Consider the following 16732-nt stretch of genomic DNA (forward strand, 5'->3'; position numbering starts at 1 on the left):
CTGGCGGCCGCATGCAGCACTAAGCTCAGATGCGCAATGGAGCCGCCGCTGTCGGTTGTGCAGCGCTTTGGATCTCGGGCAATTTCTGGCGTGGCTGAGTTCTTCAGGCCAAGCAATCTGCGTAAACGCAAGAAGCTCGTCAACGTCAAGTATGTTTACGACGTGCGGGAGATTGAAGGAACCATTTCGGCGCGCTGCAACTCGCAAGTCCAGCGAATCTCATACGACGTTGAACTCGAGTTAAGTTTTACGAGGCATGCTCGCGCGATTAACGACAGTGCATAAACGAAAAGATTGCTGTTAAGAAAGCCGAAATGATTTGCATTACACGACAAAACGGAATCAAGAAAGGTCCAGTGACGAAGGCTAGCCGTCGGCGGCCCGAATGAGCGCATTCGCGCCGTGTGCCGTTTTCTGCCGCATTCAGTCGCAAACACACTTTTTCTCCATGCACGGTCGTAATTTTCAACATTTGCTTCTAGGGAAGTCGTCAAATTCTGTCAGCGTGCGGTGGCGGTCGAGAAGCGACGGCGCGCAATGTTTACAGCCGGCCGCTGGAAGCAGCCGGCTGTAAGCTGCCGGAAAAATCGTAGGCACATACGCAGGGTGACTCATGGCATCGTTTTTCTCGTTTCCCACGAAATGCCGGCTGCATTTCCTCGTGATCGCCGTCGGCAGCCACGGCGTGCCGTATGGACTGCACACGGGGAATATGTACGTGCATATATAAACGCGTGCACGCGCGTACGATAAGTAATCAGCACGTTACGTTGCAAACCACGTTTTGCTCGCGTACTCACTTCACGCGTCGGACGGCACGTATCCAGCGGTTCCGTCGCTCCACTTCGTACGGCTTTCAGGGGAACCAGTAAAACCGCACATTAGGATCCTTACCCCCATGTTCGAGGCAATTAACCACGCAACAATAACGGCGGCGACCGCGCTTCGGGACCGCGCGCTGCTCAGAGCCGTCGCCCGGACCACCTGCTTTCGGCACGGTTTGTTGAAGCAGGGATCGCTTGTCAAGCATGTCAGACTCTGCAGGCATAGCGGACAAGTTCCTGCGTACGTTTTAAACACTTTTTGAGCCTGAAAACAGGAGAAATAAGCAACTGCACTATAACACACAGCAACAAAAAAGATTCACAGTGTGGTTCTCGCACAAGATCTTGTGGTATAAGGTCACATAGCATGAAGCGGAAATGCAGCAAAAGTACAAGACTAGAGCTAGCTGAACAAGGAAAGCTGAAATCAGTCTCAAATGGCCGTGGATAATCACTCTTGCTCACAAGCTTATGAAAGCGAAAGTTTGAAACAGCCTCGTTAAGTTGAGCCAATGTCATCCATGATGCATCCCTTACCATAAACTTGACAAAAAGTGAAATCTCAAGTGGGACAACTCCCTCCAACAAAACATGCATGGGGTCATACAAAAGATCAGTCAAGACTGAAAAGTTATCAAGTTGTGCAAGAACAGAAGCTGAATTAATGCCATACTGTGCTGACAACTCAATCTGTTCCTTTCTCGATGTTGCTTTTCCAAGCTGCAGCAACTGTTCAGCATACTGTGATTCTGTTCTCAATGGACACTCTATTTCGCAGTGAAACTTATGAAAGTCCATCGTTGGAACTGTGCATGTCCTGCATGCCATCCGAACATTTTTACTAAATGATTCCTTAAATCCACCGATATTATGGCAAGCCAAAGAATCACCACTGTACGCAAGCAGGAACCTAAAAAATGTTTCCTCACCAACCAAAGTCTTTAATTTACAGCCCTTCTGTAGGTCATTTACAGTTGATATGAAGTCTTTAAGGAGCATGCCCTTTGCTTTAGGTGTCTTGAGATCTCTTGACTTTCCCACCGCAAGCAAAAATATATTGCTTACTTTAGATCTCTCAAATGGCGGGATGTTGACAAATGTTACATAAAAAACTGTAAGCTTGCCTCTGGACCCTCTTTTCATACCTATCGGGTTAGCCAATTCAATGTCATCACAATACAGCAGCATCACAATCAGATTTTTTTCATGAGTTGCTATTGGGTGGCATTGAAATCGCGTGCCATCAGTAAAGTCTTTGAGTAAATCACACTCTCTTGACATAAGGTTGCATTGAAAAAAGTCAGCCAAGGTTGGATGAAGTAACAAATTTTCAAGGAGATTTTTTAGAGGCACAAAGTAAGCCTTCTCTCCAGAAGCAAGGATGATCTCCTGGGGAGCAACATAAATTTTTTGGAAGGAGTACAGTGATTTCCTGGCTTTTTGATTGCACACTGCAGAAACATCAATTGCACAGCCAGCAGTTGCCAAGATATCTGCAACACTGTCCACAACCATGTCTATTGCAGCTTTCGAGCAGCGATGCTTTGACTCTAGATGCCTAGCCAAAGACGACAGCTCAGTCACCAAGTACAAACTTGACGCATCCTCAGCATCCTGGTCGTAGCTCTCCACATCTGTACTTTCAATGCAGGCTACATCATTGAAAGATATATTTCCGACAGCTTTGCTTGCAGCATAAAAAGAATTTCGACTTGTCTCAGCCCCACCACACGGCACATGAGAAATAAGTCTATCGTCATCACATGCTGCACAAGAACTATCAACATGGCGTTTGTAGTACGCCATGCATGGAAACCGCTTGCGGCATACTGTGCACACCAGTGTGACTTTGTTCATGTGAATATTCTTCATGTGACGTGCAAATGCATAGAAATGTCTGGTGGTGAATCTACAGGCGATGCAGACATGTTTCCTGACCTTGCTCTTTGGTGTCAGCTTGTGAAGTTGCATACCACGATCAGTGTCACTATATGCTGGAGGGCTTGTTCCTTGTTGGCCTGTTAATACAAACATAAAGCTTCAAGTGCATCTGTCTCAAGTTCAATTTCCGTGCTCTCTCATTTGCTGCCAATATAGCAATAAACCAGATGCATGCATGTAGAACTATTTCCTATCACAGCACTAATGATAAAGTGAACCTCCTAAATTAATGTTGAATACAGGCGCTGAGTTCAGTAATAAAACTCAATGCACTGACACACAAATGCATACAGCCACGACCGGAAGGACTAGCATAAATCTGGTAACATGAATAAGTGTTGCAAGAAAGCCCAGATACTACACAACTATTATTCAGAATTACTCTGGTCTCTAATGCGCGCGTTATTTACTATTTCGGTGTGCAGAGAATTTGCCTTCCCGTTTTCATACCTTCGTGTCGAACAAGGGCAGCATCTCTAGTGGCTCTATTCTCTTCCTCACAGCACAGAGGGGAGCCGTCATTGACAATGGAGGGTAGCCTTTCTGCAATGAAGAGAGACACGACAAAATACTTTACAAAGGAAACTTCTCCCAATCATTCAACACTGCCCTACCAGTTGAACAGTGCGGTGGTGCAGATGCTGAGGTCATTTCACTTCGGTCCTCTGCTTCGTGGCCTAGGCAGGCAGAAATAAAATACATTGGCAACCGTATCAGCACGAAGCAATAAAAGCAAGACATTCAGTATGTGGCATGCACAACACTAACCATAATCCTCTGATGAAGCTTCTCTAACAGCATCGTTGCAGCGTATAGCACTGCTCACTGCTGTGCCTACTTCCTCTGTAAGTGATTGCATCAAACACAAGATAACATTACACTCACAAGCAGCACGTTACAGTACAAAATCCACTTTGCACATATTAAACCAGGCATTCAAGTTAGTTTCTGCCATGGAAGAGAGTATCCCATAGAAATGGCCGCGCGGGTTTTCATTGATCTGCCATTCTCTTTGACATACCATAACGTGTTACGCACTTGTTCACATCAACAAGCCCAACCAAGTTCTAGATTTCTGGCCGTGTCCGAGTCACTTTTTTAGTTATTTCCAACACCCGGCCGTGCTAGGCAGGGCGTATCATTTATTTTCGATAGTAAGAGATTAGATGAGGGCTCAATCAGATTTTCTTATGTTGCCATTTTAATAAATTTAGGAGAAACTGTGGAGTTGCTGCAGCTCCAGAAAAAGGGCCTACCAAAACAACACACTAGACACCTGAACCTGTTCCAGTGCACTAACACAGTTTCTATTCCACCCATTCACGCAAAGCACTTCACCCATCTTCACCCATTCACGCAAAGCACTCAAAGTTTAGCGATCGAGGTTATCTTACTGATTCAAACCACTATGACATACGCACCAGTTAGCACGACAGCTTCGCCGGAAAAAGTTGGCACCGTGCAAGCCGTACCGTGGTCAACTACCGGCTCTCTCAGTGGATCTGTGGACAAACGTGAAAAAAAAAGATATTGCGAAAGTGTACGCCAACCAAAAGGTGATCAAGCCGCTGACAACACGAATTCGCATACACTTTCTGTATGTACATGCTAATTCAATCAAGCCCTAAAATTTGTACAGGTCGCCCCTTCACTATTCTAGGATTAATACAGTACACAAATTAACTGTAATAATATTAAGTTAATCAGTTGTAAATTAAAGTGTAATCATTCAAAATGACAACGTGCCACAGGAAGCTGTGCTTCGCGATCTCGCTGCAATTGTGCGCAATGGGTTCCTGCCTTATTGCTCTTCAACTCGGACTAGTATAATGTAAGCGCTTCTTTATTCTTGGGCTGCTCCGTTGTTCTCATTCACGGCGCCGAGCGGCCAAGAACGCGTTGCGCACTCGATAACGTGGTCGCGGCGCAGTTCGTGCAAAATCGTAATAAAAGCCGACAGCGCGAAACGGAGCGTACACGAGACGTTTTTACCTAGCGCACGTGTATGTCATTACGTTGCGCCCCTAATGACTGCGCGATTACAAGAAACAGCTGAAACCAAATTACAGAGCACAAACACTGACGCCTTGTTGAGGCAAGCAAAATGACACGTCCGGACCAACGGCGCATGACCCGCCCAAAACCCGCAGGCGCGCACGACGGCTCCGCTTCGAAAGGCAACATGAGCCGCAAAGAAATAAATAATAATATCTGGGGTTTAACGTCCCAAAACCACGATATGATTATCAGAGACGCCGTAGTGGAGAGCTCCGGAAATTTCGACCACCTGGGGTTCTTTAACGTGCACCTAAATCTAAGTACACGGGCCTCAAACATTTTCGGCTCCACCGGAAATGCAGCCGCCGCGGCCGGGATTCGATCCCGCGACCTTCGGGTCAGCAGTCGAGCGCCATAACCACTGGACCACCGTGGCGGGAGAGCCGCAAGAAAAGGCGAGCGGGCATAACACAGAGAAACCTCATCGGTGAGCGGACACGCAACGCCTAATGAACACAATCTGTCTACCAAGCTCGATTGCGGAGGGCGCCGGCGGCAGCGTCTTCACAAAGCCGAAACTATAAACGCGCGCGCACTTCACCTCCACGTGCGCCATGCGTAAACACACAGCCTCATTGACAGGAGGCTACGGTGCATAGCAATGTCGCACTGTGCTACTAGAGAAACTATTCGTGTAAGAGTTAAGGACGCAGTCCACAACACAGAAGTGCTTACATGTGCTACCGACATTCGAAATGCTACGCGCAAGCACATGTATAGTTTGAACAAACGACACTTACCAAGCTCGAGTATCTTCCCGTGGACTCCCGGGCAATGGTCGCAGTACTCGCATTTTATCTTCGACGGACCAGTCACTGTATACTGCTGGCAGTCGCACACCTGCTCGTTACATCGGCCTCGTAAAATGCCGAACATGTCCTTGTTTGTGAAGGCCATAGATGCGGAGAGAGGTACCCCAAATCACCGAAAAATAATCCACGAGGCGCGAAACGTGCTACCGCCACGCCGCCATAATAGCACGCTTCCCATAAAGCACAGAAGCAAAGCATCAAGGAGAGATGAAACTGACAAAATGGCGTTTCCTGTTGAACGTTCGAGAGGGCACAAGCGAGCCTCTCTAGCGCTTTTGTTGCGTGAGAACGTTGCGCCGCCGTGTATAGGTTACTGTGTAAGGGTTAGACTTCAGTTTTCGCTAATGTAACCTATAAAAACGCTCCGAAACCTATATTTTCTGAACAGATGGACCCCGTATCCCTTAAACATAGCGGAAAACATTAAAAAGTCAAAACAACTCTCGTTGTAACCCTTATTTTATGGGTTAAAACTGCGTATGGGTTGCAGTATCGGTTACCGGACTTAGAGTGTAGGCTATTCACTAAAGAGCGGAGGTTGCGTGAGATGTCTCCGTATGTGTGCGTGGTTTAGCTGTTGCGCGTACGCGGCTTGGCCAGGTGGTGCGGTATCTGGTCGCTAGACGACGCGATGCTTGCTTCCTCTTTCTTTCTTTTTCTTTCTCTCTACTTCTTTCTCTTTCCTTTGTAGATGTTCTCCCGGTCTCTCTTTTCCTTCCTGCAGTTCTTTTTGTCTTTCTCATTATTTCTGTGCTACGTTTTACTTTCTCCCCTACTCCTTTCCCTCTTCTTCATCGTCACATCTCTCCTCCTCACGCTCACTTTTCTTTCCCACCCTCTTGCTACACTGTACTATACAACGCTATGATATGCTCTGCTAGCGTGCCTGAATAGCAGAGTGCTTAGGAAGCTCGCCTTCGGATCGAGGGTACGCGGGTTTGAATACCGCCTCGTGAAGAATTTTTTTCGACAAGAATTTTTCTTTTTCTCTTTCTTTATATCTTTCTTTCCTTCTCTCTGCTTGTTTCCCGCTTTTTTTCTCTCTGTCTCCCACTGTACTCGTTCTCAGGTAGCCGCAGAGTGGCACATACCCGTTAAGGTGATAGCTTTCGGCAATCGACTCGCAAGGAACGATTTGCTAAACAGCGTCGCTGTTGAAACCAACTGCGAGACGCGCTAAGGTATACCTTCTGCTAACCGAACTTCCTGCATAGCTTCCACAGCATTGCGCCTGAGGTATTACATTGATGGTGGTGGTGGTGAAAGTTTATTGCCCAAAAAGGGGTCCTGAAGGACACTCGGCTAGGTGCAAGGTGCAGAGCGCATCTCCCACGTTGGGACAGAGAGCCCGAAGCTCTCCGCCGCCTCACGGGCCTCCTGGACAGCCCGAAGTTGATCTTCTAGTGAAGCACTTTTCAGCACTTTGGTTGCTATGGTTCAAGTCTACACGTTCACGACACTGTTCACATACATGTTGTCCGTCGTAGTCTGGGTCGATATGCTTCATTCGCCAGGGGTTGGAGTATGAGTTAGTCTGGAGCAAGCGTAACGTTACCGACTGGCGGCGCGTTAATTTCTTATTCGGGAGCGGAATCTCGCCGGCCTAGATAAAAGTGCTTAGTGATCTCGTTATAAGTGTATAGTTGATCCCTGTACTCACTATGGAGTGTATCGGGGGAAACCGGAGTGACGCAGTCGATGAGTCCTCGCGCCTCCTCGTGTGCGGTCTCGTTGAGATTCCGTAGGCCGCCCCCTAAGCTGCCCATGTGTGCCGGAAACCATAAGATGGAGTGATCCGTGATTTTCTGTCCGCCCAATATGCGCAGCGTCGTCTTGTTTATCCCGCCCTTTGCGAAAGCTCGAGTGGCTGCTCTAGAGTCGCTATATACTGTTGTGAAGCTCGAGTCTGTGAGAGCTAGTGCTATCCCTGCTTGTTCGGCTACCTCCGGCCTCTTGTGTAAAGAGTTAGTGAGTTGCGCGTTCGTCCGTGTCCGTCAATTACTACTACCGAGTAGGCGTGCTTTCCCGGTATGTGCACTGCATTCACGAAAGCTGTCTGGTCAGGAAACCTCGCTGCGTCTGCCGCGAGGGCTCTGGCGCGGGCCAGTCTTCTTCCGTTATTTTGGACCGGGTGTACGTTTCTCGGGAAGGGGAGCACTGTAATTGATTCGAAAATGGTTTTAGGTAACTGCTGGACGTTGTCCCTTTCAACAATAGTGCTCAGGTCAAGCTTGGCGAGAATATCTCTGCCCGCTTTGGTGCTTGATAAGCGTGCGATCTGTGCCGTGTGCTGAGCCTCGATTATTTCGGCAAGGGGATTGTGCACTCCTAGCTGTAAGAGGAGAGCAGTGGAGGCATTATCCGGGAGCCCCAACGCTGTCTTGAAAGCGCATCGTATGTGCACTTCGAGCCTTCGCCGTTCTGCTTTTTTCCAGTTCAGCATGGCAGCCACGTATGTGATGTGACAGAGTACAAAGGCGTGGACCATTCTGATGGCGTTGTCCTCGCCCAGTCCTCTGTGCCTGTTCATGATGCGCCGAAACATTCGGAGCGCGTTCCCAATCTTGAACGTGATGCTTTCCAGCATCACCAAGTTGGAGCCGTTACTTTGGATGATGAGTCCGAGGATTCGTATTTTGTCGACCGTAGGTATGCGTTTGCCGTCCGAGTCGTGCAACTCTATGCATGGAGGGATGGGTCTGCGCCAGTCTTTTCACGGGCGCCCTCGTCTGGGAGGGTGGTAGATAAGCAGCTCGGATTTTCTGGAAGAGCAGCGAAGTCCCATCGGAGTGAGATGGGCTTCGGTGACTGAGATGGCTTCTTGCATGTGGGCTTCTAATTCCGCATCGCTGCCACCGGTGCTCCAAATGGTGACATCGTCTGCGTAGATGGTATGCTTCACATCTGCTATTTCACCCAGTGCGCGAGAGAGCTTTGCCATAGCCAGATTGAATAAGAATGGCGAAAGTACTGAACCTTGCGGTGTTCCCTTATCGCCCAGGTCAAAGCTCTGCGAGACGTGCTCGCCTATCCGCAGAGTGGCCGTTCGATCTTCCAGAAAAGCGTTGACGTACTGATAGAAGCGTGTTCCAAGATTGTGTTTAGATATGGCTGTCAGAATGGCTTGATGTCGGATGTTGTCAAAAGCTTGCTCCACGTGGAGTCCCAGCAGCGCCTTGGTGTCTCGTGTGGGGCGATCCAGCAGACTTTTCTTTATTCGTAGCATGGCATCTTGCGTTGATAGACCCGGCCTATAGCCGATCATAGTGTAGAGGAAGTACTGCTTTTCTTCTACGTGTTCCGACAGGCGGTTCAGAATGACATGTTCGGCTAGCTTTCCTATGCAGGACGTTAGTGAGATCGGCCTCAGGTTTGATAGCCCCAGCGGCTTGCCGGGTTTTGGGATGAGGACCGTGTTTGCATGCTTCCATTCTCCAGGCAGACGGTCGGTTTTTCAGGCTTCGTTAATTTGTTGAGTTAAGAAGGTGACCGAATTGTCGTCTAAATTTCGGAGAGCCCGATTGGTGACACCGTCAGGGCCGGCTGCAGATTTACTGTTGAGTTCGTGAATTGCGAAGCGTACTTCGCTTTCTGTGTTGTCCGCATCTAGGTCCGAGTTTGGGGCACCGTCATAGGTGTTCCTTTGTGAGATACTGGGTTGTCCCGATTTAAGCGGTAGGTACCGTTTGGCAAGGTCTTCAACAAGTTCTTCGGCAGTACTGCGTTGCGTCGCGCAGTGTACTAACTTGCTGAGCCTGATCCGTTGCATAGATTTGGACTTAGTGCCATTTTCGTCGAGGAGTTGTTTTATGAGCCTCCACCCGCTCCCTCTGCGCATTTGCCCGTTGAGGGAGTTACAGACTTCGTCCCACTGCTGTCGGGAAAGAACGACGCAGTATTCTTCAATGGTCCTGTTGAGTTCAGCGAGCTTCTTTCGCAGTCTTTGGTTAAAACGTTGGCCCTTCCATCTGGCTAGTATGGAGTGTTTGGCTTCGAGAAGGTTCGCTAGCCGACTGTCTATTCTCTCCACCTTAACGTCCGTGGTAATCGTTCGTTCCGAGGCTGCGATGTCGGCTTTGAGCTGTTCGGTCCAGCTTGCTATCGTGTGCTTCGTGTTTGCTCCTGATGAGTTTGATGGCTGCGTCCGTATTTTACAAAATTTGTGCCAATCAATTAGTTTGTACTCCTTTTGCCTCCTTCCTGGGAGCTCTGCACTAATTCGGAGAATGTAGTGATCGCTGCCAAGGTCTATGCCCGAGTTGTACCAGTCACATTTCTCTATGCCCCGGACGAAAGTGAGGTCCGGTGTGGTGTCTCCGCATGTGGAAGTGCCACATCTAGTTGGAATTTCCGGGTCTGTGATGAGAGTGAGGTCGAGATCGGAGGTTGTCGTGTGAAGACGCTCTCCCTTGCTGGAGGGATACGCGTAGCCCCATGCCTGGTGTGGGGCGTTAAAATCGCCACCTACAATGCGACCGCCGCGGCCGGGTTCGATGCCGGCCGCGGCGGTCGCATTTCGATGGAGGCGAAATGGTAGAGGCCCGTGTACTTAGATTTAGGTGCACGTTAAAGAACACCAGATGGTCGAAATTTCCGGAGTCCTCCACTACGGCGTCTCTCATAATCATATCGTGGTTTTGGGACGTAAAACCCCAGATATTATTATTTATTACAATTAGAGGACTATCTTTAGCGATGTTCGCGATTTTGCCCAGTATGCATCTGAACCCTTGCCTCGTGTCCTTAGGGCTGCTGTACAAATTAGTGAGAAAGATGCTTTGCTTGTTCCCTGCGTGGTCCTTCGGTATGATCTCGATCGTAAGGTGTTCGAGATAGCAGGCTGTGTGGCGGATTTCATGACGAATGTACGGGATCTTCTTTCCAATCAGAATAGCGACGCATCTGCCTTGCTCGTTTCTGTGGACTTCGGCCTTATAGCCCATAACGGTCAGTTCGGTTGTGATTATTTCTTGTAGCAAAATTACGTGTGGTTTGTCGGTTTCCAATTTTGCCATCTCCAGGAGGACTGCCTTTTTTTAGGCGATCCCCCTGCAGTTCCATTGCCAGATGCGGAGATTACGTGTCCTATTTGTCGCTGCCATGTTGACCATCATAGCCCCCTTCGCTTCCAGTGAAAGCATCGTGTAGAGGGCCGTGCACACCAATGTGCTGTGAACTCATCCTCTCCATGGCCGGTACTACCGTATTGTTTAGATATACTTCCATTTTCTGTACACGCGTGTTAAACATGTCCATTTTCTCGTTCATGCGCATCATGCTCTCGTTCATTAACCTCATATTCTCGCTCATCACGTCCATGGCGTCCTTAACGTCAGATCGCACAGCCATTCGCGGTTGCGTTACAGCTCGCTTCTTAGGAGCCGGGGATTCTTCGCGTTGTTCGCCCTGTCTCGCAATATCAACTGGTTGAGGAGTTTCGATATCAGTTGGTGGTTCGAGAGTGCGCGTTGGTCTACTGCTGTTTGCTTTACGTGCTTCGGATAATTCCAGGGTTAGCCTATTATAAGCGGCTTTTAGCTCTCTTAACTCCTGTTCTAACATAGCTATCCGTTGTTTATCTGTGTTGCAGGACTCACTTTTTTCCTTCGGTGTGGTCATCGTAGCGCCTCTGACTTTGTCCGCCCACGTGCCGTCGCCTCCGTTGTTCTTTCTCGCGAAGCGCACCCGTGACCCTGAGCGACTCCTGCTAGTGGTCGATGTCATCGCTGGTGTGCGGCTCCGCGATCGAGAGCGGGATTGGCTGCGTGTCGACCAGGGGCGTAGCCAAGGGGGGGTTGGGGGGTTCAACCCCCCCCCCCCGAAATTTTTCAGTTTTGCTTGCGTATATAGGCACGCACACATACAAACGCACGCACGAACATACATAAAGTATGGTTTAACCCCCCCCGAAAAAAATTTCTGGCTACGCCCCTGGTGTCGACGTCTTTGACGTAGATCGGCCTCGTTCCGTCTGTTGCTTGTCTTCTTCGACCAGCTGTGTCTGATCTTGTTGCTCCAATCGCGCTCGCAGTCGTCGTGCTCGCACTACGTATGGGGTGACATAACGTATCGTACACACCTTGTCCGCTGTTGCATGCAAACCTCCGCACAGCTTGCACTACGGATTGCACACGTGGGATGAGGTTGGTTAGAAATTCCACAGCCCCGGCATTGGGTGTAGCCCGGGTAGGGGCAAACGTCCGCACGATGGCCGAGTTTGCCGCATACGTAGCATATGTCCACTTGCCTGCGATATAAGTAGCAGGGTACCAGAGTGGGTCCGTATCTGTCGAAGTTCGGGACGCGAAGTCCATCAAAGACAACGATCACTGAGCCTGAGTTCTTCATTCTCTTTGCCGCCAGTGCCGTGGAGTTGCGGTCGTTCACGATGTTACTTTCAATCGTCCGATGATCGTCAGCAGCGTCGATGTGTCTAATTACCCCTTTGCAGATGTCACTTGGGGGAGCTTCATAAGCGCTTGCTTCGTACTATTTGCCGGCAATTTGGATAGCCCCGACGTCCGCGCACTTGTCTGCATTTTCTCTGAACGGCGTGCTCGCCACCATGATATTCTGCATGATGTTGGGACAAATAATGCCCTCCGTGGTCTGATCTGGACGAAGATTTCCTGCTGTCACAAATGCTTTGCTCACTAAGATAGGTCCGACCTTTTGTAAGTTCAAGCCACCCTTAAGCGAAACACTATTTTTATGTTGTCTTGGGGTATGGGTGGCATGCGTGAGGCTCTGACCACCCGATTCATAATGTTAGGAGGCGTCCGAGAGGAGCTCACCTGCCCGCCGCTTGGATGGTTTTCTTGCTGTGAAGGTTGCACAGCTGTTTCGGCGCGTTCCTACTTCTTCATTTTCCGGCTGGTCACCACTTTCCAACCCGTCTTGTCCGCTGCAAAACCCGCGTCTTCATATGCTGCGTCCTCTTGTTCATTAGGTGTGGCTGAAGTACCCGGCGTTGCTTCTAGATCCTCCGCAGAGCTTTCTATTTCTTCGGTAGTAGCCGCCATTCTCGCTTCGCGTCTGCGCGAAGGGCGCCGCCTCGTGCGCTGCTGCTTTCAGTTGTACAGGTGGCGCCACCAACGGCGAACGGTGGTGAAAGGTGGATACGCGCGGCTCATATAAGCTGTGGGCAAAGCGTCCGTTACTCGCCGTTTTTTTATTCATTTTTCATTCTGGTTTGATATTTGTACTGCCGACGCTGCTTCACTAGACAACCATGCCGTTTGTTACGTTGATTGTTCTATATTATTTGTTTTAAAATAACAGGCCCGTTTTTTATGCGTGCGCGCGATGCACTGCGTACGTTTCTTACGTGCATGTGTCCAAGTTGTTTGCGTGATCTGTTAACACAGGTGAAATAAAAACTGTTGCAATACAAAACAGCATTCTTGTTTTATTGAACACCCCAAACAGTACAACAACAATTAGTATTACGGCTGTATGCCTGTTAAGAAATGCACAAAAGACACGCGTTTTTATCTTCGCCGAACACTCGTAGCACTCAACTAGGCCAAAAAACCGAAATCTAACTTGCTGAACGTTTTAACAGCCGTCACACAGCTGCATAATAATGCGTGAAAGTACTTTAGTAAATGACCAACAAACATTCACACAGCGTTTTTTGTTTGTTCACAGACCGCGCTAACATATGAGAAAGCTCTAACTGCATTGTAATCACATATTTCGGAATATCTAATCACTTTCACCATTGAAGCCACAATCCTATAACTCATGCGCTTTAAACTGAGCATGGTACAACTCAGACTTATATAGGGAATGCGCACGCGTGGCATTAATCAGATTTATATAGGAAATGCGCACGCGTGTAATGTATCTCGTATGCTAGATTCTCTTTGGTACGTGCCGCTCAACATAAAAAGCGATTCTAGAAGTAATGTTCGTGGTGTAGCGAGCATATAGAAGGGCAATTACTTACAGCTTCACTTACCTTTGCAAAAACGGTATTCCAATTGCAATTCAATATTAACCGGCGCAACAACGATAACAACACACTTAATGCACACAGTCGTGTCAGGTTGACGCGCGAGGCCAAGCGTGGTATTTTAAGTGTAGCACAATCGTGCGCGCACAGTACGCTAGAATATTCTGGCACAATGTCGTCAAGCTTGCAGTCACTTCAGCGGTTCCCACGATGTAGCACCAGTTGACGTCCTGGCGTCATCAAACTGCTGCGACGCCGAGAACTGCACACACAGCTGACTTGGAAAAACGCGATCTTGCAGGAGGCCATCTTGTCCAGCAACCAACAGACAAAAGTCCACAACTGAGGCGTCTGGAACATTGCCGTTGATGAGATGGCAGCTGAACGAAATCAGGGCTCATCGTCCGACGTGTGGCCACCGCCTTAACACAATGTTAACGTTGCAACGTTCAAGGAAGACGCGACGAAAGCGACGAGACCAACCGGTCTTGTCGGGTGCGCTACTGCACAGTGCAGAGCGCGCGCTCTCACGGCCACCGAAAGAAATAAAAGAAAGTGGAGAGAGGATCACCTTGTGGCATGCCATATCCGTGGAAGCAAGAGGAAGTGTTGCGTCGTCGATGTGGCGTATTGTCGAGAGATGGCGCTAGATTGTTTTTGCGCAAAGGAATCGCAAACTTCATTCAAAATGCATGGGATCCTGTGGAGGGTTGGGAGAGGGTACAACCGCCTGAGCCGAGCGGTGGCGCCACCATACCGATGCACGAGGCGGATAGGCCAGCTGGGGGTGAGGCCTAGCTTGCCGCCAACGTGACGCGAACACAAAAGTCCGGATAAAATGCGTAAATGTCCACCCACCCGGATAAATTTGGTGTCCGGATGATCTTCGCAACTTCAAACGCTTGCTCGCGCACTTTTTAGAGCGATCAAAGAGGAATAACTAACCAAAATCATTTGAAATGCGGTAGACAGCTAGCGACGCGGTTGGTCGTATCGGCGTGTTCAGCGTCTCCTCCTATGACATTGATGAAACAGACGGAACTGTCAACACAGGGTTCATTCGTGTGCCCGTGTGCTTGAGCGCGACGCAAAAGGCCGTACCTTTCTAGGGGCGAAGCTCCTTATAGCGGCACCCGTTCGTCCCTCGTAGCGTAGTATGTAACCAGTCTTACGCTTTGACCTGCAAGGTGGTGCCGGTGGGAGATTTTTCCTGTGCGTTGTTGAACAATAAAAAATTCGCAGCGTTAGCTAAAAGCCGACTTCTTCGGTCTCTCATTCCCATTAGCAGCCATTCTTTACCTCCAAGGTAGTGCCTGGTGAGATTTCTCCTGTGCGTGATTAAACAATAAAAATTTTGTTCAAAACGCCGTTGATTGATGAAATAAACCAACAAAAGACGCCAGATGTTTTGTAAAAGCAAAACGAAAGAACGCCAGATGTTTCTAAAGCAAAACGAAAAGACGCCAGCTGCTTAACGAAAGACGCCAGATGTTTTCTAAGCAATGGTTTTCTAAACAATGAAAATTCACAGCGTACATGTAAAATTAAAGTGTGCTGCAAGTCGTCATAACTCATCGAACCTTTAGTATAAAAGCGCCCGATCTCACATCGGTGATGATGTACTGGGCAGAATTCACGGAAGATTCACGGTTTACCCATGAACCTCCGCAGCTTCGCCCACTCATCATCATTCACTCCGTGGATGTGCTGTGATTTTTCTTTTTTTTTTGTTATCGAACGCCCATGGTTATCTACACTGGTCCTTCTTTTCGTTGAATCTGCCGCTTGCTTGGTGAGCAATTCGTAGCAGGCATTTAAAGGGCATCATTTCAAGCATTTTCATTAATTGCAGTTGTTTGCTTAAAGGATGACATGGTAGCTTAAGTTTCTTTTTCTCTACTCATTTATTATGTTGGTAACGAGTGAAGCTTCTTGGATACTCAGTAAAACTCTGCAATGTTACCAGGTCGAACACGAAGGCTTTTCGGGATTGCTTAGGCTAGGCATGCCCTTGTCAATTTGGCTCCATTAGACAATGCTGCTAGCCCTGATCTTGCTTCCAATGTAAGGAAGGGACAGCTGGACTTTCGAGCAGTCCCGTACTCCCACTCGCGTATGCATACATATGCGATAGTCTTCATTAGGTGAACATTTTGATCCAATTTATTGTTTCTATAATTTGTCTGCATTCGGATATATAGAGATGGTCAGTGCTTTAGCGTTAAGATGTGAAATGTACACTGTCTTTACTTGTTTTTTTTTTGTTTATGTACAAGATACATGTACAGTAAAACTTCCCCTTTTGTGCACATGCGAGCCTCCTAAGCGACGGTAGGAACGTGGCTGTGGATCCTCTTCCATCGTAGAGAATTTGGGACGCCTCAGTGCTCTCCCGTAGTAGAGTACGAAGTACTCTAGACTCTTATGAACACTTTGAAAACACAGACATATGTCGATGTGACTGCTTTGTGATTGTCGTAAACTAATGTCTAATAAGAAAATGATCGTATAGGCATTAAACGTCTGCGATATCATCAATTTTAAAGGCGAAGCTGTTTAAACTAGCCGTAATGTGCAGCCTATCAGAATACTATCATCATCATGAAGGGGTACGTGCCACAGAATATGGGCAGATACCAGCACTCACCGCTACGGCGTAGCCTGTAATAACCCTAAGAACGAGTACAGAGAGAGCGAAAAAGAAAGAGGGAGCGAAACAAGGAGAGAGACGGAAAGAAATATATAAAGAAAAAGAAAGAGGAAAATTCCTGCAGAAAACAATTTTTCGTAACGAGGGATTCCCACCCGCGTACTCTCGATCCGAAGGGGAGCGTCCTAATCACTCGGCTATCCGGACACGCTAGCACAGCAGAGCATAGCCTTGTATACTGTAGTGTAGCAAGGGGGTGGCGAAGGGAATGAGGGTGAGAAGGAGAGATGTAATGCTGAGGAGGACGGTGAGGAGAAGGAAATCCCACTATTCACCACTGGTTCACTAAGAGAGTGAGAGAAAGATGTAGAAAAAGACCGGAAGAGAAAAATAGAGAAAAATAATGGAAATAAAGGCATAAAAAGATCGAAAGAAGTGCGAAACTGCCATACTAGGGAACGGGAAGGGAAACGCGACTGCGGGAAGAGCC

Source organism: Rhipicephalus sanguineus, chromosome 6, assembly GCF_013339695.2.
Source record: "Rhipicephalus sanguineus isolate Rsan-2018 chromosome 6, BIME_Rsan_1.4, whole genome shotgun sequence".
NCBI classification, from domain to species: Eukaryota; Metazoa; Arthropoda; class Arachnida; order Ixodida; family Ixodidae; genus Rhipicephalus; species Rhipicephalus sanguineus.